Source organism: Vulpes lagopus, chromosome 20, assembly GCF_018345385.1.
Source record: "Vulpes lagopus strain Blue_001 chromosome 20, ASM1834538v1, whole genome shotgun sequence".
In the NCBI taxonomy this organism is placed as follows: Eukaryota; Metazoa; Chordata; class Mammalia; order Carnivora; family Canidae; genus Vulpes; species Vulpes lagopus.
Genome location: NC_054843.1, coordinates 7,401,238 through 7,424,604, shown reverse-complemented (window position 1 = coordinate 7,424,604; position 23,367 = coordinate 7,401,238). Strand labels below are relative to the sequence as shown.

At 43.3% G+C, this 23,367-nt stretch overlaps 1 long non-coding RNA gene across 3 annotated transcripts in view; it reads left to right on the top strand.

Moving 5' to 3' along the window:
• The window catches only part of LOC121479531, a 60,192-nt gene that overhangs the window by 31,375 nt on the left and 5,450 nt on the right, over positions 1-23,367 (top strand). For 2 of the 3 annotated variants that reach the window (XR_005984744.1, XR_005984742.1), the window contains exons 3-4: positions 19,389-19,513; positions 20,583-20,777. This is a non-coding gene — a long non-coding RNA (uncharacterized LOC121479531). The remainder of the gene's footprint in view (positions 1-19,388; positions 19,514-20,582; positions 20,778-23,367) is intronic. The other variant, XR_005984743.1, reaches the window with a different exon arrangement.

Below are 23,367 nucleotides of genomic sequence, written 5' to 3'. Positions count from 1 at the left end.
GCACTTGAACCCATCGCTCTTCTCTGTCTATTCAAGAACTGGCTTCTAGCTATTTGGCAGTGGAAGTACACAATGTAAAGAAAGAAGTCAAACCTCACTTGGAATTCCTACCTGACCATGTGCTGGAGTGTGCCACAGAGAGTCTTAGACTCGTACAAGGGTAATTCTGCTTGGTTTGCAGACTTGGGGGTTTGTGGCATAATAAGAAAAATATTTGGTCTTTGTCTTGAGTCCCTGGCATGGAGCTTCTTGGAAGCCTTGGAATGAAAGGTGACAAAAGTGATAGGATCATCTTTCATTCTAATGAAGGGATTCTTGGTGTCTTACCTTAGATAGCCTCAGGATGAGGACTAGTAACCAGAAAGACCAGACTCTCATTAGAAGACTGGATCATTCAGCCCCACTCCCTGACTTCTGGGTAGGGAAGAGGGGCTGGAGATTGAATCAATCACCAATGGCCAGTGATTTAATCAACCATGCTTACATAATGGAATCTTCATGAAATCCCCTAAATGATGGGATTTAGGGAGCATTCACATTGCTGAGCACATAGAGGTATTGGGAGGGTGGCACACCTGGAGAAGGTAGGGAAGCTCTGTGTCCTCTCCTCAACCCCGCATCTCTCCTATTTGGCTGTTCCTGAGTTATATCCTCTATAACAAACTGGTAATAGTAAGTAGAGTGCCTTTCTGAGTTCTGTGAGTCATTCCAAAGGATTATCAAACCTAAGGGGATGGATGTTTTGGGAACCTCTGATTTATACCTCTGTCAGAAGACTGGGGGGCCTGGGAATTGAGACTGATGTCTGAACTAGGGAACAGTCTTGAGGAACTGAGCCCTTTAGCTTTTTGGGATCTGACGTAATGCCAGGTAGATGCCGTCAGATTGAGTTGAATTGTTGGGCACCCAGTTCATGTTGGACGATCAGAGAAATAGTATTGGAAAAGACACTAGGCACTTGCTGTCAGGAGGAAAAAACCCTCAGGATTGTACATGATGTATTTGTGGTGCCTGTCACAGAGTGAGCAATTTACAAATTCATTCATTTATTCCATAAATATTTATTGCAGAACAGCTTCACACCAGACACTGCTCCAAGCACTTGGGTGGTGAATAAAACATAAAAATTCCTTGCCCATAGGGGATTAGTTTCTAATAGGGAGGAAAGAAAAAAAGAAATAAGCATGTAGTAGAAATAAGTCAGGTAGTATATTCGTTTTCTAGGGCTGCCTTAACCAAATACTATGGATTAGGTGGCTTAAACCACTGCAGACATTTATCTCACAGTTCTGGAGGCCAGAAGTCTGAGATCAAGGGATCAATAGGGATGATTCTTTCTGAGGGCTGTAAGGGAGAACCGTTCCAGGCCTCTTTCCTTAGCTTGTACTGGTTGGCTTCTCCCTTGTCTTCACATTGTCTCCTTTCTCTGTGTCTGTCTCTGTCCAGTCTTCCCCTCTTTTAAGGACACCAGTCATATTGGATTAGGGCCACCCTTAATGACTTCTTTATAGCTTGGTCACCTCTGTAAAGATCCTATCTCCAAATAAGGTCACTCTCTGAGGTAAATGGGGGTTAGGACTCCAGCATAATTATTGGGGGAGGGGAGACCCAATTCATCTTATAATAGGTAGATACTGGAGAAGAATATGGAGAGCCAAGAGTGGGTAGGCTTGTGTATATATAGAGAGTGGTCAGGGTAGTGTTAAAAAGTGTTATCTGAGCAGACACCTGAAAGATAGAAGGGGGTAAGCCCAGAGGATGTCAGAAGGAAGAGCGACCGAGGCAGGTGGGAGGCATGAGACCCTTGCAGGGGTGTGAGGGGTAGTGAGAAGGCCAGTAAGGTCATGCAAGTGTTGGCTCCTGTGTGAAGGATTGTATTAATTTCTTGAGGTTGCTATAGCAAAGGACACAAGCTGGGTGGCTTAAAACAACAGACATTTATTCTCTCCCAATTTTGGAGACTAGAGGCCTGAAATCAAGGTGTTGGCAGGGCCACGCTCCCTCTTGTAGCTTCTGGTGGTCGTCAGTAGTCCTCGGCTCTCCTTGGCTTGTAGACACATCAGTCCAGTCTCTGGCTCCACATCTCACAGCCGCCTTCACTCTGTGGGTCTTTGTCGTCACATGGAGCTCCTCTGTGTGTGTGTCTGTGTCTCTCCTTTTCTTATAAGGACACCGGTCATATTGGATTGAGAGCTCATCCTACTTCGGCATATCCTCATTCTGGAAAGATTCCATCTGGAGAGATTCTATTTCCATATTAGGTCACATTCACAGGTACCAGGGACCAGCACTTCAACATAACTTTTTTGGAGGGGACATGATAGAAAGCACACAAGGATCTTGCCCTTACTCCATGAGGTGGGGCCACTAGACAGTAGGCGTTCCTGTGTGTCTGGTTCCCTGCTCAGTGTCCTTCGATGCATAGAGGCAGCTGCACAGGATGGTGTATTTAATCTTTCTAGAGATGCATCCCTTGCCTGCTTTTAGAAAACCCTGGAGGTGAGTATGATGACTATGGTCTTTAGTTGCAGTGTGGCCACGTCGTGGAAACTCCCCCAGTATCTCCTGTAGTATCTACTGTGAGAGCCTGTGTTGATAGCTCTCAGCCTTGCAGGGAGGTTGGTGCCCTGGGGCCCTGCTGAGGGGTGCATTGTGGTTCTCTGTGAAAGCTGAAACATCACATTGCATCTCAATCCAAGGAAGACTTTCTTGGCGCAGAGCTGAAACAACACATCTCCCAAGGATTTAAGTGAACATGGGGTTTGCACTTAGAAGTTCGAAAGGAAGGCCTGGCTAATGGAATCCATAGGTGGAATCTCAAATGTCAGATGCTCAGCGAGCTTTTGGGCCTGCCCTCAATTGACCTCAAATCACTGTGAGACTCACCACACCTGTCACATCGCTCCCCCATCTCTCCCCCATGTTACCCCAACTCCTGCCACGTGCCACCAGTGCCAGTGTCCCGGCCAGTCTACCTTCAAGCTTTATTAGCCTCAGCTTCCTCTGCTCTCAGAGGAATCTTCTCAACGCACAGCACGAGCATGGCAGCCCCTTTTGTAAAGATTGCCCCAGCCCCAGTCCTTCAGCCTGGCCTCCTGGGGCAAATGGACTTCAGAGCCAGACAGCCCTGTGTCCTAATCCTGCCCTGAATTACAGTTTTAGGGCCTCAGTTTCCCCCAGTGAAAATTAACCAAGTTGGCTGATGGAGTGGCCACATGGGGATCCTGCAGGCTGTCTCGACCCTGACATACCCAGTAAGGATGCTGGGTGTCCTGGGGACTCTGCTGTGCTCCCCCCTCATGCTGAAAACACAGTTCAGTGCTCAGGGGCAGTCTTAGATTTTTCACTTTCAGGTTCTTCCAGGATGTACCACCACGCACTACCCCCACTCCTGTAACACCGCCAGGTCCAGAGGCTTTGGGCAATCAGGACTGAGCTTGGTGATGAAATGCTGGGCGTTCTGATTTCTCAGATGCTTATGATCTCATGCTCCATCCATGCAGGGCTGGGGGGCCCATCTCTGAGAAGAGAGCTCTCTTAGCAGAAGGGTGCTTCTTATTTCTGTAAGATTCTGAGTTCTTTTAATCCTGATATGCATCATCTTCTTATTTTAGGGGCTGAATTAGCAAACATGAGAGCAACTTTGGGGAAGAAATGATAACTTTCAGTCATGCCCAAAATATTTGTTTTGGGGAGGTGATAAGCAACACAGGGTTACTAATGAAATAATTGGAAGTTGCTGCCGGAAGTCTTCCCAGTCTTAATAATGCTGACATTCTTAATTTGGGCTGACGTGAGACTGACGGGCATTTTGACAGCCAGACCCACCAGAAACAATTATTTTACAGATAAATTATTGCCATTCAGGCATTCAAAGCTTCCAGAACTTCTTGTCAGTTAATGGGCACTGGGTGCATGGAAATCTTAGTTTCAGACATTGGAGGGGTGTGAACATACACAGGGAGGGCTCCTGGCTTGCTTTGTGTGGACACTGGGTCACAATGTAGACTAGACTCTTGGCTGTCCCCACTTGCTACCTTCAAGGCCTGGGACTGGTTCTGGAATCCTCTGAGCTCAGTTATCTCATCTCAGCAACGGGGATAAGTAAACCTAGCTCATCATGTATCGTGGAGAATCCCATGAGTTAATGTCGGTGAAGCACATAGCTCAGTGCCCAGCAGTGGGAGGCATGGTGGTTGCTCTTTTTAGTCTATACACCAGGCACTCACAAATGGAACTTTCTGTGTTAACCGTGGTCATGTGGCCAGTCTGCTTTTCTTGTCCAAATGACTTTCTTTGAAGGAAGGATGAGAAAAGAACTTAAGACTCCAGACTTCGAGGCAGTTGCATTATTCCAAGCAGGGCCTCCAAGAGGCTGGTGATATTAAAGTCTGGAAAGGCTAGAAGGTCAGGGTATGGGATCGGCTTTCTCCTTTTGCATGTTCCAGAGGGGGCTAGTTAGCCTCTGGGGATGTGTTCCCAAACTTTTCAGGGTCAGAGAAAAAGGGATCTGCCTTTGGATTTGGGTTGGGCAGCATTCCTCCTCTGTGCTGTGAGTGCAGAGGCCAGCCCTGCATATGGGGGCAGCACCAGGGTGGACAGGAGGCAATGCCACCAAGCATGGTTTGACCTGGTCTTCACTGGGCAATGAGGGTAGAAGGATGGGTTATGGCTGGCAGGCGCTAGAATGAAGCAGTAGTCATGGGTCACTTTTCTGTCCCTTCTCTGGGGTTCTCTGCTTAGGTTCTCTTGGGTGGAAATTCAGGACAGCAAGTTGGATTTTTCTAGTGCAGTAATTTGGAAGGTAATTGATGATACTATTTCTTGACTATAATTGTTGAACATCAGTACAGTCCAGGCACTCAGCTAAGCCTTTGCTCATAGCATCTCAACCATCTTGGTGACACAACTTGATATAGGTTCTGCTGAGATGCTGAGGCTCAGGGAGGTTGAATGACTTGCTCAGAGATACACTGAGCATGGCAGATGTGAACCTACCTCCTCCTTGAGCCCACAGTGGGTGCGTGTAACCACTGTGCTGTGTCTGTCCTCCAGGGGTTTTCCCCTTGGTCAGCTACCCCAGGTGACCTCAGTAAACGCAGAGCAGACACTGACAGCTGGGCTCCTTTCTGAGCCATTAGCCCTCTGAACCTTGTGTTCAAAGAACTGGCAGGGTCGATGTGCATGGGTGCCTTAGAACACTGTCATTCTGGCTGTGAGTGCGAGGAGCACACAAGTGTGTATTGGACCAATGGCAGAGGGTCCAGATCTTGCTGGACCTGGAAAGGTGACATTTTGGCTACCTGCATCTCCTGGCCTTCAGCTATGAAATGAGGGATGGGATTATGTCTCCTTGATACAAACCCTTAGAATTCTAGATCTCTGTGTGCTATGGGGTTTTAGGAAAAAAGGAAGTCATACATAACTAGATGAAGTCAAGGATGTGCTAGTGTCCTCTGCTAAGCAATAGGCAGCATGGTGTGTTTTCCAGACTATTCTGGGCTTTGTCTTGCTCCTTGGTGATCCTGGTCCTGCCCCTGGGTAAGCCCTGATCCTGCTCCCCAGTAAGCTCTGGTCCTGCCCCCAGGTGAGCCCTGGCCCTACTTCTAGGTGATTCCTGGTACTTACCTGGTTGAACCCTGGGCATGCCCTTTGCACAGCTCCTGGGGAACATCTGCAGGCTGTCATGTCCCAGTGCCACCTTAGCAGGGTGAGTTTGTCCAGGAATCCAGCAGAACCTGTCCTGCCTCCAGTGCTCAGGGCACAAAATCTGGATGACTTTATCTCCCTTTTGGTGGAGCCATTCCCCTTGCCCTCCTTTCTTGGATCCAAAAGGATCCCAGTTCCCCTTCTCCCTCATGGGACCCCATAAGATCTGTCGATAAGAAGGAGGCCATTGCTTCCTGCAGAAAGCCTCTCCTAAGCCTGTGCTTGGGCTTCATGCTGACAGGCTATGGCCCCCAGAGGACAAGGTGTAGCCTGAAGGGAAGGCATAGCAAATCTCAATGCTGTGTATTTTTTCTTTTTGAAAATGCACTGGGAAAGTGTAACTAAACATGAAGGCACACAGGAAGAACAAATATCACTCCACGGGTTCGGCTCTTTTCTCTTTTTTTATAATGCACTTCCGAGCATGGCTGACCTTTCTTGTCTTCTCATTATTCTCACTCTGAAGGATGGCTGTGTGGAAAGCTTAGTGCCTTTTATTTGCCAAACACTGGAGACCGCCACTTGCTATAGAAGTGGTTGAAATTTAGATTGTGACCCAGGTGATGCACGACATCCCTTTTGATGGGTCATTCCACATACATTCCTGAAATCCCTGTGCTCTATGCCTTCCTTCCCTGGGCTTGCCCCTGGCATAGACTCTAGACGGGCAAGTGGCTTCATCCCTCAGAGCTCTCATCCTCACCTACAGTGGGTGCTCCCAGCTCCCACCTCGCCTGCCATCAAGACTGAAGAGATACCACAGGCTCTTTCATTCACTTTATTCCCCATGAAACACAAGGGACAGGAGCTGTCCGGGCAAGCTAGGGAGGTGGACTGTTATTGTCCTGATGCCTTCCTGCCAGTTCGGGACACCACAGCCACGTGTCCCTGGTGGAGCCCAGACACAGATCAAATCACTCCTGTTTAGGTGGGAGAAGTATGGACGTGGTATCTCCTGAGCTCAGGGAAACCATGGTAGGTCCTGGACCCAACAGTGTGGCTAACCCCATTTTTACTGCCTTTCTTTGTGTGTGTAGTTCTGTTTCTGAGTTTCGCTTTCCTTGCTGATTTGACATTGGGGGTTTGCATTCAGGTCCTAAGGTAGCTGTAACAAAACACCACAGATGGGGAGGCTTAGAACAACAGACATGTACTGTCTCACAGTTCTGGAGGACAGAAGTCCGACATGAAGATGTTGACAGGCACGTGCTTCCTCTGAAGGTTCTAGGGGAGAATGATTCCTGCCTCTTCTAGCTTTTGGTGCCTCCATGTGTTCCTTCACTTGTGGCTGCATCTCTCCAGTCTCTGCCTCTGTCTTCACTTGGTCTTCTTCTTCATATGTCTTTTCCTTTTCTTATAAGGATGCCAGTCATTGGATTTATAGCCCACTCTATACTCTTGTCTTGATCCTTAACTAATTATATCTGCAAAGACCCTATTTCCAAATAAGATCATATTCTGAGGTTCTGAGTGGACATAAACGTCTCAGGAATACTATTTAACCTATCACAGGTGCTAGTGTTGGGGTCAGCATGGGGTAGCAAGCCATTTAAGTCTTGGTGGCCTTAAAGTCGCTTCAAGTCTCCTTTCTCTAGCCCTGAGACAGTCTAACTGATGCTGACTAGACTGGAGAGTGTCCTTCTGCTTCCTTCCAACTCCAGGGGGGCCCTGAATTCTTTCTTGCTCTCTTTTGGCATCTCCCTGACATATCTTCCTCTAGACATATCTTTTGAGAGCTTCCTTTTTTTCTGTCATTTCAAGTAGCCTACAATTAAATCAAAGCCATGGTCAGAATTCTGTGGTTCCTGAGAAGACAAAAATTAAAAAAAAAACATGGTAAAAGCAAAATATTTTTCTTTTTTTAAATTTTTTTAAAAATTTATTTATGATAGTCACAGAGAGAGAGAGAGAGAGGCAGAGACACAGGCGGAGGAAGAAGCAGGCTCCATGCACCAGGAGTCTGATGTGGGATTCGATCCCGGGTCTCCAGGATCGTGCCCTGGGCCAAAGGCAGGCGCCAAACCGCTGCGCCACCCAGGGATCCCGCAAAATATTTTTCATTCAAAAAGATCATTGAGACAATCACAATATATAAGAAATTCATGGGGAGCTCACACTGGGGTCTTTCTGTTCTGTCCCCTCTCAGCTCTGTTATCTGTCTCTATACCCAACTTGGGCTCTGTGGGGATCTCATGCTGTCTGCTTTGTACACACATAATAGGCTTCTGGGTCTTGGCAGCCCTTAGGGACCAGGCTCTGGCAAGTAATCATAGCCCAGGCTCCCTTCCTTTAGGATTTCATATGCCCTTATGGGCTTATGCAACTCCTCAATGCTTAGAGGCAGAATTTGTCACTTAGAGGCCTATCTCCCAGGCATAGATATGTTAGTTGCAAGTGACTAGGTGTCCCATTTGGTCTGGCCCATGGTGGGTGAAGGCACAGCTCAAGAAACTGGTTCTCCAATTTCTGGCAATATGGTTCACCCGGGGAGTGGGGTAGGTTCCACCTATTTTGTTTCTCCTGGGTCTTTGGCCCTGGCAGCCTCTTTTTTGCATTCCAAAGTATGGACAAGATCCCAGAGACAGTTTGTTTGGATTCCATTTGACATCAATTACCTTGGTCAAGCTGCGTGCTAGGGCCATATGAACAGCTGTCCGACTGCACTTCTCATCTCTGGCTTCTCCCATCCAGGGCTTGTTAAGGCCCATTATCCAGTTGTTTGTCTCTTATGAGCATATCGTTTTATGGACAAGCTTGTTGTGGCTTCCACATAGGTAGAAATTCAGGAAGGGCAGCAATAGCTATCTTGAATGTTGTGTTGTCATCAGGGAGCCACTATACTGCTCTGCCTGGAATGTTATTAATATGATGAAGTTCTGTTTTTCTCATTGCTATTTTTTGTGGGAGAAGAGGTATGTGAACTATAGAGGAGGAAGTTGATGAGGCCTTGGTGAGTGCTGCCAAGGCAGGTTTAGGAAGGGGCAGTGACAATGTCCAACTTGAGCAGAGAGAGAGTTAAACCTTTCACTGCACCCCTCCACTCCCATCAGAGTGGCAGACGGGTTTTTTTCTGAGATGACAGCAGTGATGTATGAACTTGCCCTTCCACCATGATGGAGTGGGGTCTTGGCTTCCTCAAGTCTAGCGTAGGCATGGAGACTGTGGCCAACACAGTGTGGTAACAAATTGCTCAGTTTTTGGTGCTGCCCTTCACTGAGCAGCTGGGGCTTCTTACCTCTGGAAGCACTGTCCTATGAGAGGTGAGCCACCTAGAGATGTCCACTCTGTCAAAAGCTCATGTTCCCCGGATGTTCTGGGCCATGAGCCACCACTTGGAGACAGAACAAGCTAAGGAAACTGATGCATCCAGCTGATGGCGCAAGGATCTGAGACACACCATCCTGGCATACCCTCCCCAAATTCCTGACTCACAAAATCATGAGCAAAATAAATGATTGTGTAAAGCTCCTAAGTTTGGAGTGGCTTCACATGGAGCAATGCATAACTGGGACATTTAGTCAAGACTGGTCACACAACTAGATTGGGGAGGAGGCTGTAAGAAAAGATGACCAATGAAATGGTAGATAAACATTTCAGCTGCTTTCCATGTAAAAGCGAAGAGAGGGGTTGGTATACCATCCTTGTATAGGTGTGGATGATCTAGCTGCCTTTAGCAGGGCACCTGGAACAATGAACATACACCATCCACACCTTCAAGGTCTCAACATTTGTTTCACCACTTAGCAAATGCCTACTAAGCATGCACCTCCTAGGCACACCGAGACAAGAGGAGCCAAACAGAAACAAGCTGAGCTCTCAGGGATTTACGGTGCAGCGGCCAGTCCCAAGAAATCTCTTCATGTTTCCTGGAGCGGAAGGCCATGCAGGGTGGAGCCACTGTCCAGACAGTGGGTAGCAGTGGAGTAAGGGTGGGCATGCTGGGAGTTTGGTCTTTAGACCTGCTCATGTCCTAGTCTGTCTGTACCATCTGTGACTGCTAACACAGTGGTCTGGGATGTCCTACTTGGTGGCCATGTTGGGGAGAGACCTAATCAGGCCTAGTGGGTTAAGAAGTCACTGACAACCCACCAGCTAGTTTCCTCCACCATTAGCTCATGTTGAGCCCCTGCTGGCTTTGATTCCTTGGCTGATGTTCTGCTGCCCCCTCCTGGCTGGGTCCTACTGACCCTGTTACCACAAGGGTAATGATAGTGCTGGTTTCTTTCTCTCAACCTGAATGGATGAATATGTTGGATCATCTCAGAATGTTTGATATGTAACTAACAGTATAACTTCTAATTCAGCATTATAATTGAGTGATTATAACTGTAGTCTGCAATTCTAGCAAGCAGATAACAAATTGCAAAAATCTAATTTTACACCAAATATTATAATCTTGCAGCCCTTGTTTTCTCAGGGACTATTATTACTGATTTTGCAGGACCATAAGGATTAAAGTATACAGAATACTCTGCACATCTATGTTCATGTGCTAGTGAGTAGTTGTCGTTATTGCTGTGGGTGAGCCTGTGATACAGCCAGAGTCCAGAAAAGGGAGGAGTCATCTGCTTGCCTTGAGTCTATAAAAGTGGAAAAACAGTGTTTTTTTTTGAGACTGGCCTGGTGGGAAATAAGCTGGAAATGAGATTTAAAATGTATTGACTATGGCCTTCAACAAGGCTGCTCTGTCATCAGTTTACCCACTCTAGTAGGGACAAGCATGGTTTGAGGAGCTGGTCTTCTCATTTTCTGTCTTGGGATTCCTTGATGCTGGAGTGCAGGGAGGCAGAGCCTGGTCTGCTCAAAGCATCCTTTGGGGATGGAAGTTAGCTCTGAAGTCTTCTTTCTAGAGATGACTTCAGGATTTTGATAACATGAAACATGAAGTTGTGATTTAGGAAAATTGTAAGCCAGGGACACCTGGGAGGATCAGCGGTTGAACACCTGCCTTTGGCCCAGGGTATGATCCTGGAGTCAGGGGATCGAGTCCCACGTCGGGCTCCCTGTATGGAGCCTGCTTCTCTCTCTCTACCTGTGTCTCTGCCTCTCTCTCTCAATGTGTCTTGAATGAATGAATGAATGAATGAATAAAATCTTAAAAAAAAACCCAGAAAATTGTAACCCAAACAATTGTTGAGAAGACCCAAAATAATATATTTCTTTATAGGAGAAGAAAGATCATGTTGTTTGAGCAAACCTTGTGAAAGGATGTGTGCATTGTGCTGGCTAAAGAAAGCCTAAAGTGACATTCAGGAAAGCATTAGCTGTGAGAGATACGGGATGTTCAGAGTCTGCCTCCATTGTGCTCTTCTGAGTCCTCTGGGTACAATGTCCATTCCTCCTGATGGGCCTTGCCCAAGTGATGAATGTGGAAAATCACTTGCCTTTCTGTGGGGCATATACTGATCTTAGGTGGCTGAATTGTAGCCTACTGTTTTTTTTTTTAAAGATTTTATTTATTCATGAGAAACAGAGAGAGAGAGAGACAGAGACAGAGACAGAGAGAGAGAGAGAGAGGCAGAGGGAGAAGCAGGCTTCATGCAGGAGCCCGACGTGGGACTCGATCCTGGGTCTCCAGGATCAGGCCCTGGGCTGAAGGCGGCGCTAAACCACTGAACCACCTGGGCTGCCCTAGCCTACTGGTTTTAAATAGCTGGGTCACAGTAAGAATAATGGTAAGACAAGAGGACCTCCTTTAAAAATGTGAATTAATGAATTTCATAGAAATCACTTAAAAGGATGTGCTGAGATGTGAGCAGAATAGTATATTTTGTCCAGATGTCAGATGATGTGATTTGGTAGAAGAAACTACTCTACTATAGATGGAAGGAAGGACCAGATTATTCCAGCTAGCAAAGAGCAAGATTTTCAACCTATAATGCAACTGTGAACCAATAATAGGTGTTTCAGTGTTTGCTGTAGTCACTGGAATGGCAAAAAGAGTGAGTGTTCTACTCTTTCTATTCCTCTATTTACCCTCCCATCTGCTCATCCATCTATCTGTCCGTTCATCCATCCATCCATCCATCCATCCATCCATCCATCCACCTGCCCACCTATCTTCCTACCCATTCACCCATCCACCCTCTCATCCACTACTCACACACTCATCCACCCACCCACTCATCCATCCATCCATCCATCCATCCATCCATCCATCCAACAAATAAGCACTGAGAACCAATTTAGGGCCAAGCCTTGTGGAATGTGTTGGGGACAAAGATGAGTGAGATAATCTTTGGCTGTGAGGAGTTTATTGTCTACTGAGTAAGACAAATAAGAAGAGTTAAAACACAGTGTAGTGCTAGCTTATGAGCCCTGAAGACCTAGCTTCAGAAGCCAGCTGGGGTCAGGGGGAGTTAGGGAATGGTGTCTGAGTTCCCCTGTTAGTCCTGGATTAACATTCTAGGAAGAAGGAAAAATGTTTTCAAAGTCTAGATGGCTTGGGAAGGTGTGTCCTGTCAGAGGAATGTAGACGTTTAATAAGGAGTGTGATGAGGTGGAGTATTGGTCTGGAGAAGGTCCTGGGGCCCAGAACTGTAATTTATAGGCCCAGCCAAGGAGTTTGGACATAATGCTGCACAGTGGTGATTATTAACCTGTGCCCCAGGGAAGGGGCCCCAGGGCACTTGGGCTGGATGTGCAGGCTTCTGAACCTCTGTTCCTGCTGCAACAGAACAACTTTGCTTTTGTCTTATTTAAATATTGAGCTTCTGCTTGAGAGTTCCGTCAGAGGACAGTTTTTACAGCTTAGTTTGAAAACCACTGGAGCGGATGATGGGGCTCTAAGTATGGCTTCAGTCAGGGAGTTGCTTTAGACAATGCCTCTGGGGTACTGTGGAGAGTGGTTCCAGGGGAGTCAGCAAGAAGCAGAGATGGGGGTTCTACCTTTGGGTGCCTGAAGGAACAGATGCATCTCCATGGGTTTCTGTTAGGCATAATGAGTGCTAAGTGGGACAGATGCATAAAGGGCTAGAGGGATGCAGATGATGGATTAGTAACTCTATCAGGCACAACAGTGACACTGGGCAGGGATCCCATTAAGAAAAATGGGATGAAGAAGCAATAGTGTCCAGTCTTGTCTCACCATCTGGCAGTGTCTGGGAAAGAATGTAGCCTTGGTATATTTTTATGCCCCTTCTTTTGTTCACATTACAGTGTTTAGTGATCAGCATGTCACTTGAAGACTCAGCTAGACTCAGAGGCTTCCTTCATGCTTCCCTGGAGAGGACTGGCTGGCCATACAACTGAGTTTCTCCTAGGGAAAGAGCTGGAGTGGAGATGCTGGGGTCAGGCAAAGCCAATCCCATGCAAAATGGATGACTGAGAACATGAAAACTCTTTTAGGAATGTTTCTTTAGTTTAACATTGGACTTTATAATGTATTGTTAAAGCCCTCTGGCCAAGACACTTTGAGCTGCTCTGCAAGTCCCTAGGTCCCTTTCATTATTTAAGGATCCATGAGGTGCAAATGGCAAATGGGTATGGATATCAGATGAGTCCTGCTTGGGTGGGCAAATGTGGGAAGGAGCAGAGCTGACTCATTGCTGGGGTCTGGCCATAGACAAAGCCTGGGGAGAGGTGGAGGTGGGGAGGTAGAGAGAGGAAAAAGGAGAGAGAGGGGAGGAAAGAACGAAAAGAGATAATTTCAAACCTGTGATACTCTCCTTGGATTTTATGGTGGGAACTTCAACATCCTGACTGGTCCTGTGGCAGGATATGGTGCTTTGAAAACTATTTATGTTTCCACCTATAGCAGAGGCTGACTCTTTGGACACACACACACACACACACACACACACAAAGAAGAAACCAAGGCCATATCAAATTTTTTTTTTATTGTTCCAGTCAAAAAAAAGAGGAACACCTCAATATGTAAACAGTTTCCCTAACACAGCGAGTTCTTAAAGATATATATTTTTTATTCTAAAAAAATTTGGCATTGTAGTGATTTCTCAATACAGAATTTGTGCTTTCGCATGTAGCATGCTTTCATCTCATTGTCCGTGCACAGATGTACTTGGAGTTGAGTAAAGGGAGTCACAGAAAGACCAAAAGGTGAGTCAGGAGCCAAACCAGTACTTGAACCCTTCCTGGCTTTCCTTTCCAAAAAGCATGGTGGGAAGGTTGACAATATTGACTTTGGAAGGAAATCTTAATTAACTCACCACAAGGAAACGTCAGAAGCCTTGGTAGGATTTTTTGAAAGATGCATTTCCTTATTTTCTTTCTGTTCATCTCTATAGGATAATCTAAAGGTTTTACCTGAATATAACTTTATCTTGTGAATTGTATTGTTTAATATCCGTAATTCTCTCTTATAATAACCCTTGTTTTATGATTTTGCTGGACATGTAGTTTGCTACTAATTGCTGTTAGGATTCCACCAATGATTTATTCTGTTTTTCACAGATTCACTGAATCATCTCAAAGTCCTTGATGGTTTCCTTAAAGAAATTTTGCTTTTTTCCAGTGAAATTTATTATTTAAAAAAACTCAATCCTGGAGATTTAAGAACTTTTTAAAGTGCTATGGTGGGTTTACTAACAAATACTGCCTTATTATTCCTACCTCAGTTTGTCTTCCTTAGCCTGAAACCCCAAATCTCCTACAATTTAGCATCAGTTTTCAAAATGCATATTTTATCAAATCCTACAATAAGCCATCCCATCCCATCTAGGCTGGCCTAGACGCCCCCCAACCCCCCTCACCCCAGTCTTGCTTTTGTTGACCTCTCTCCCATGCTGGGTCCTCACACTGAAAGGAAGACTTCCTCCTGGGTCTTTATCTTCCAAATCCCACCCAATCTCCAGGAATGTTAGGACAAATGTCCCTTTCTTCCCTAGGAAACCATTCCTGATTACTTACGCAGAAGCTGATCTGCTTTCTTTAAATTTCAGAACAGTTGTTGTACCCTCCCTATTAAGTTGTCTTATTTCTTAAACTAGAGTAAGTTAATATTTCTCGTTATGCCCCAGTTTCTTTAATTTATAAAGTGGGAGTCAGTATTTGCTCATGGGGCTTTTGTGTGGTTCAATTCACTCAGCACAGTGTGGTCACATGGTAAGAGCTGGTTGCCATGAGGTTGTAGGCTTGTTGAAGGCAGAGGAAGATGTCATTATTTCTTGGTCTTTACAGCAACCTGCCTAGAACTTGCCCACTGTACTACAAGTGTTCATGGGTCAATACTCAGTCAAACAAATGTCAATTTAGAACAATAAAATATAGGACATCCACTAGCTTTCAGAATATTTTTAGTGGAGTTCTAATTTTAGTTGGCAGCTTAGATCCCTGAGAATGGAGATACAAGTATGTGTCTACTCTCAGCTTCAGTGAACTTCATGCACCTTGGAAGCCGAACATTTTATTTCTCTGTAAAATGTGAACACCTTATCAAAAACTCGTTTTTTTTTTTTTAATTTTTTTTTAAAACTCAAGTTCTTACATGGATTTCTGGGAACAATGTTGAAGGTCAAATATGTTTGTGCCTTGTTTCTTTTTAGAGGACTTTTATTCTTTAGGAGTGGATACTGGAACTGGAACACCAACATGCAGCCCAATGACACCCAGCTTGATGACTTGGTTCTAAGAGTAGCTAGGCTTTGTTTTGTTTAATAAGTCCTAACAGTTCTGTGTGATGGTAAGAATGAGAACTTCTAGGTCAATAGAAACATGAATGTCTAAAAGACATGCAGCCCTCAAATCAGAATAAGACTTATCCTCAGTTTCATAGATTCATGATTAAAAAGACTACTGAAGTTTAGGTACTGCTTTGGACTTTTGAACTAGTGAACTTTTCAGAATAATTTTTTTCTGTCTTAGGAAATGATTTGCTCACAGAATGACTTCATATTTTATTGGGCATTATTAAATATTTCAGGCCTTGTATTGTGCTACTTTATTAGGAAAGACAAATACAGTGAATTATCTTTTAATTCATAATGGAAAAGAGTGATATGGCTGACATAAAGCAGTTGAATTAAAATGTTATGGTTTAAGTTCTTTGCCTCCCTAATTATGTTCTACTTGATTTAGTATTAATTTTTTTTTGTCCTGGGGTCCTAGATACATGCTTCAGGGAAGGTAAAGAGGAGTTCAGGTTAAAAGCAAGTTGCCAATAACCTGCTGGAGCTGGATGTGCCAGCAAGATGTATTCATGCACTTCTATCAAAGATGCCAACCTCTTTGGGGGCTTTTATTTACTATAGGGGAGACTATAGTGCTTGTCTGGTAACATTTCATTTGTCTGGAAGGCACCTAACTCATAACTTGTCTATTTGCTATGGCATGTAGTGGTGATAGAAGAGAGGAGAGAAGGATATTTTTGATGAGGAGATCCTGGAGACAAGTGTATGAAGAGTGGTAAAATTTCATTGCTGCTAGCATAGGAATTAGTGAAACTGTTAAAAATAAAAGGTAAGACTTAAAGCTAAATCATCTGGGGCTATCTAGTATAGGGGTGGTATAGACTGGAACTGCTATTAGAATCATAGAAGCAGAGACTGGGGGATTTGAATCCTTGTTGAAAATGACAAGGAAACTAACAGAAAAAATTTTCTGAAGCTCACATGGAACATTCACCAAGATAAACCACATACTGGGCCATAAAGCACATCTTAACAAACTTGAAAGTATAGAAATCATATAAAGTCTCCTCTAGACCACAATAGAATTAAACTAGAAATCCAATATAAAAATGGAAAAATCTCAAAATACTCAGAGATTCAACAACAACTTCTAAAAAACACATAGGTCAAGGAAGAAATCTTAAGAGAATTAAAAAATATTTTGAACTAAAGGAGAATAAAAATGCAATTTATCAAGATTTGTGGGATGCAGTGAAAGCAGTGCTTGGAGGGATTGGGGAGAAAAATAAAATTATCTTTGCAGATGACATGAATGTTCATGTAAAAAATCTGAAAGAATACCAAAAACTATCATAGCAAGGTTACAGGATACAGGTAATATACAAGAAGTCACTCACTTTCCTATATATCAATAAACAAGTAGAATCAGGAATTACAAACACAATATTATTTACATTAGCATCCTCCCAAATATACTTAGGTATAAATCTAACAAAATATGTACAAGATTTATATAAGGAAAATCACAGAACTCTGATGAAAGATAACAAATGAACTAAGTAAATGGAGAGATATTCCATGTTCATGAATAGGAAAGACTCAATTTTGTCTAGACTTCATACTGTCAAGTTCTTCCCAAATTGATCTACAGATTCAATGCATTAGAGGACTGACACTATCCAACCTCAAGACTTACTGTAAAGCTACAGTGATCAGCACAGTGTGATATTGGTGAAAGAATAGACAAGTAGATAATGGAGCAGAACAGAAAGCCCAGAAATAGAACCCTGTAAGTGTAGTCAGTTGATCTTTGACAAAAGTGCAAATGCAATACAGAGATGAAAATATAGTCTTTTCAACAAATGGTTTGTTCTGGAGAAACTATATACAGTCATATAAACTCCCCTCCCCCCAAAATCTGGACACAGACCTTAAACTCTTCACAAAAATTAACCCAAAACTATTTAGATGTAAAATGCAAAACTATAAAACTCCTAGAAGATAATATATGAGAAAACCTGGATGACCTTGGGTATGGCAATGAATTTAAAAATACAACACCAAAGGCATGATCCATGAGGGAAGAATTTATAAGCTGGTGTTCGTTGATATTAAACATTTATGCTCTGCAAAAGATACTGTCAAAAGAATGAGAAGACAAACTATAGATTGGGAGAAAATATTTGTAAAAGAAGCATCCGATAAAAGACTGTTATCTAAAATATTCAAAGAACTCTTAAAACTCAACAATAAAAAAACAACCAACCTGAATAAAAATGGGCAAAGACCTGAACAAGCACCTCACCAAAGAAGATGTATAGATGGCAAATAAGTATATGAAAAGATGCTCCATATCATATCATCAGGGAAATGCAAATGAAAGCAACAATGAGATACTAGTGCACACCTATTAAAATGGCCAAAATCCAGAACACCGGTAACACCAAATGTTGGCAAGGATACGAGGCAACAGGAACTCTCATTCACTGTTGGTGGGAATGCAAAATGGTATAGCTACTTTGGAAGATAGTTTGGCAGTTTCTTTCAAAACTAAAGATGGTTTTATCATATTATGCAGCAATCATGCTCCTTGGTATTTACCCAAATGAATGGAAAACTATGTTTACACAAAAACCTGCACACAAATGTTTATAGCAGCTTTATTCATCATTGCCAAAACTTGAAAGCAACCAACAGTATGTAAATAAATATATAAGCCATGTACATCCAGACAATAAAATATTATTCAGCCCTAAAAAATGAGCTGTCAAGCTGTAAAAAGGTGTGAAATACTCTTAAGTGCCTACTATTAAGTGAAAGAAGCTAATCTGAAAGACTGTATGCTGTATGATCTCAACTATATGACATTTTGGAAAAGGCAAAACTCTAAAGATGGTAAAAAAATCAGTAGTTGTCGAGAGTTGGAGGGAGAGAGAGATAAATAGGGAGAGCATAGAGAATTTTTAGGTCAGTGAAACTGTTTTGCATGAAACTGCATTGGTGGATATATGTCATTATGCATTATGCATTTGTCAAAACTCATAGAATGCACACCACCAAGAGTGAACCCTAGTGTAAACTGTGAACTCTGGGTGGTAATGATGAGTCAATGTAGGTTCACCAATTGTAGCAAGTGTACAACTCTGGTGCAGAATGTTGATAACTAGGGAGGTTGTGGATGTGTGGGGCCAGGGGAATGTATGAGAATTATCTGTACTTTTTTTTTTTTTAAAAGATTTTATTTATTTATTCATGAGAGACACACAGAGAGAGGCAAAGACACGGGCATAAGGAGAAGCAGGCTCCATGCGGGGAGCCTGATATGGGACTCGATCCCAGGACCCCAGGATCACTACCTGAGCTGAAGGCAGATTCTCAACCACTGAGCCACTCAGGTGTCCCAGCTGTCTGTACTTTTCACCCAATTTTTCCATGGACCTAAAACTGTGCTAAAAAAATAAAGATTATTAGTCAAAAAAAAAAAAAAAAAAAGATGAGAAAACTGTTTTTTGAGAAGTTCAGTGATTTATCCCAGACCATATAACTTATCTGGGGATGGAACCAGGATCAGAATCCTGTTTCCCTGAGACTAAATCCAGGCTTCCTACAAAACAATATATATATATAAAGGTTACTTTATGACCCATCGCCTGTGAGTCTGGGAGGCCTATGGTACATTTTAGAAAGAATACCACTGTGATGGTTGGGGAGGGAGTTATTGGTATTCTTAAGACTGGTTTTCTGGAAATTCACTTATATGGACTAGCTTCTAACTGACTGGGGGAGGTAAATGTGTGTGTGTGTGTGTGTGTGTGTGTGCATGTGCGTGTGTGTATGAGCGCATGTATACTTGTGTAGAAATATATGTGTATATGTTTATGTACCTACGTGCATGTGTGTGTATATGTGGGAAGAGGGTCGTGGCATTTGTTAGTTAAGGTGTTAGTTACAAAGGACTGGAAATACTACCACCATATCATGCAATATTAAGAGGGGCCTTCTTTCTTTTGGAAAAGGAAAAAGAATATGAAGGTATGTGTAGAGGGGAACAATAGAATAACAAACCACATGTCTTGTCGATGTCTCTTGTAGCAGAACTGGAAAATAAGATGGAAGAAAAGTCTTCCAGTGTGGTTGTTCAGATTGCAGAAAGTTCTCATTTATTCACTAATGCCCCTGATGGACGTCGCCAGCTGACTGAGCAAGCTATAGACCAGGTAAGCTGATCTGGCCTGATGTGCACAGTGTGGGCATGACCCAGAGATTTGAACACTACCATCCTCTCTCTGAAAGCAAGCCATCACCTTCAGCAGAATTTCCACATCTAAAATTTCCCTGAGGTTGTTGTCTAGGGGGGGATTGGTGCAGAGTTGTTACTGGTTAGTAGAGTTTACTTCTACCTGGGTTCATAGGTCCAGACCAAATTTAACTCTGAAAGTTTCAGTGCTAAATTCTACTTAACCTTTCATGCCAATGTAAAGGAGTCTGTCCTCAGGTTCAAAGTCAGATGGGAAATAGCAAGTTTATGGAGAAATAGTATTCTTGAGACTTTGCATCCTGGGGACAAAAATGAACACTTGAGATCAGGTTTTCTAAGAAGAAACTCCTTTTTTTTTTTTTTTTTTGTCTAAAAGAATTTCTAAGTAAAAATTTAAAATTGATTTTCTTTATACTTTGGATTATTACTGAAACACTATTTAGGCAGAGCTTGTCTAATGATTAATAAAATGGCAGCACTTCGGATATCTATTACACCAGATAATGTGAATTTGGTTTTGGGATCTCTCTCTCTCTCTTTTAAAGGTGAATGTGATTTGGGTGTGGGTGTGTATGTGGGATAGGGACGATGGCTTAAAGAATAGCTTTTTTAGGAGCAGTTTGGCCACCAAGCGCATACTCTCCTAGGAAGAAGGAATAGTAATATCCTATACTTGGCCACTGAATGAGTACCCGTTTGCCTGGGCACTGCCCCATATCTCTTAGGATTCCCCAAGGGCTGTCTGCAGGTAGACCAGCCTTTGGGAACTCCAGCCTTGGAGCCTCTCTGCCAGTTCTCCTCAGAGAAAGGTCTACACTGATAGGCTGCAGGTTGCCATGGCAGCAGCCATACAGGCCTGGGTAACTAGGCACCACATAGGTGCTTGGTTTTTCCCCAGAGCACAGTCTGTGCAGACAGTGGGGGAGGAAAGGCCACTTTGCCAACACAGGCATATATTTAGGTCATCATTTCAGAGTCTTGTACACGTGTGGGAGTTCACTGTTGTTCCTGTATAACTCTCATTTTAGATGCTGATCCACTGGGCTGAATAAAGATATTCAGGATCATCTTTGGCAAGCTGGATAGCCTAATTGCATGTTTCAAGGGACAAGAAGATTCCCCTGGAAAAGTCCAGCTTCCCTTCAGGACAAGACCTCACATTACACTCTGCTCAGTTATGGGCTGATGTCATAATGCCCCGCCATCACTCATGAGGTCTCAAGGTGTGTATGGGGGCAGAAATGAAATTTTCTACCTTTTTGGTTTCAGGTGGTCAGACCGTGAACATATTACATGTTCAATTAAAACCAGTAGTGGAAAATTAGGTAGTAAGAGATGGGACTAACCTCAATAATGGGTTCTTGGCTGCCACTCAAGAATGCCACAGAAACCCAGAGAAAGATGGTGCCTGGAAAGATGGCTTTTAGTGGTGAGCTAAAGGAGGAATTCAGAAAGAGAAACTCGGTAGAATGCTTAGACGATGACCTGTGGTGACATGATAACCCTGTGGGGACCTGGGGACAACATAAGTTGTGTCTCTAAGTGTTGCAATCCAGGGGAGTTCCTTGCAAATAAAGAGGAGACTCTTGACAATGCTGTCCTCATTTGTTGGTTCCTGTTAGAGGAAACCAACAAAGAGGGTACATGAAATTTCTTGGCCAGGACAACATTTGGATTGGTCTAGGGATAGGTTTGAACAGATTAGAACCTCTTACTTAAAAAAAGGGAACAAGATCAGACCATCTAGGGTAATAGTTGGGATTGCCTGATGGGACAGCTGAGTTTGTGCTCATGGCATCATTATATTAAAAAGTGAGAATTTCCAGAGGTTGAAGAATTAGATACGTAAAGGGGAAAATATCACCCAGGTAATCATCATGGGAAAATGAGAACTTTTTTGGACTCCCTTACATTTACTCTATTTACACAGTAGTATTATTTGGTTTTGACTTCTGTATGGGAGAAGCACTCCTGTGCATAGGGGTTGCAAAAGGTCTTACTTCAGTTCTTCTAGGGAGAGTTGCCACCCCCGATCTAGGTGTGTGCTCTGTAGGGCCCAGGATGCTGGCCAAGAGAAGCTCAAAAGACACAGAGTTGCTCTGTCTTCTGGGAGAGGGTGTCATTATCTGCATGAGCAGGAACCAGAACTGAAGGGAGAGACTCACACAGAGAGCCTGCAGCAGGTGGGCATGGCCAAAATGAACCAAGAGAGGGTTGGCCACACCCACTCCCATTTGAAATAATGCCAAGAGATGATGCCAGAACGGCACCAACTGGATCTGAGAACAGTGTTCCGTCCTTCTCTAAGAATAGTGGCCATGGAGCCAGAGGTTCTGATCGTGCACAGCTGATGGAAGCTCAGCTCTCTGTGCTCTGGTCGACCCAGGTCTGTAGCTATGTTTAGTGCTGATAGACCCAACACTGTATTCCATAAGGCATTCAGCCTGGACTGGGGTTTTAGTAGCCAAAGAGGTCTGAACTTAGGCTCCTAGGATTTCTTGCTCCTTTGGATGGGTATTTTATGATTTCTATAAGAATTTTAGAAATAATGATGCATTATATGTTTATTTCACTAGTGCCTGTTGGTAGAGGATATTTACATTGCCTGAGAAAAACAGCCCTTCATATTCCTATATGAAGAATCGGCTGGTTGATATCACAGTATTTATGATCAGTGTTAATACAATGGTTGCAGAGTCTTAATCTTGAAATGGTCAATTACCCTTTGATTGTAGGAACGCTTCATTCTCTGAAATCAAGATCTATTGCCTATGTGGTCACAATTCACTGGCCGACCACAGAACACATTAGGATTCACATCTAGGGGGTAGTATCTAAAATTAACTTTATAAAAGCCATTTTCATTGGTGATAAATCTCCATCATTCAATCATGCTTCTATCTCAATGAGCTGTTTTCACATGTCTCAAAGTATTTTGCCCTCATTCCCTTCTTAGGACTCCCTTATTTGAATTAGGTGGAGGCGTCCAGCTTTTTTTTTTTTTTACCAAGGCAATGAGGCCATGTAAAAGTTTGACTCCTTTTACATTTATTTAAGCTTTATGGTGTTGAACTTTGAGAATTTCTTTTTATCTCATGTAGTTATTAGGCTGTTCCATACAGTTGCAGTGTCATGAGTTTTGTGCATCATCTATATCTCAAATATTATAACTATTTAGATTTAGACACAGGACCAGATTTATCTCAGTTTCCATCATTAATCTTTCAGCAGTACATCACAATGATTTGTGACAAATTTTTTCCCCCACATAATTTCCAGGAAAGCATTCATTAGAGAACCTGATATATATTTTTTCAATAGAACTGTAGAGTTAAAGAACCTCACTTGACTGATCCATGTCTGGCTTTGGAAATGCTTTCTTAGAACACAAGTGAGTTCATCTTAGTGATACTAAAGAATGTCATTTAATATTGACTTGTCTCAAAACTCCATTTTCTGGATTTCTTGCATTTAATATTTCTGTAATTACCAAACTTTATCTTGCACTTTGGATTCAAAAAGTGACAAACAATCCAACAACCCTTAACTACTGTTTCTCCCTGAGCTCTTTTCAAAGAACTTCTTAGTTTTCCAAAAGAAGCATTTATTCTAATTCTCATGCTAAACTTTTGGCCAAGTGGCTGAAGAGAGCCAGAACTAGGACAGCCAGATATGAGCAATGGTTTCATCTTCATCACGTTGATCAGTTGCAGGCCAGAGAGAACTAGCAGGAAGACACAGGCTCCATCTTCCAAGGGAGCATAAGAGAGAAGACAAGTCAGGGAGGGGAAGCTGGTTTGATGTGTGGCTACC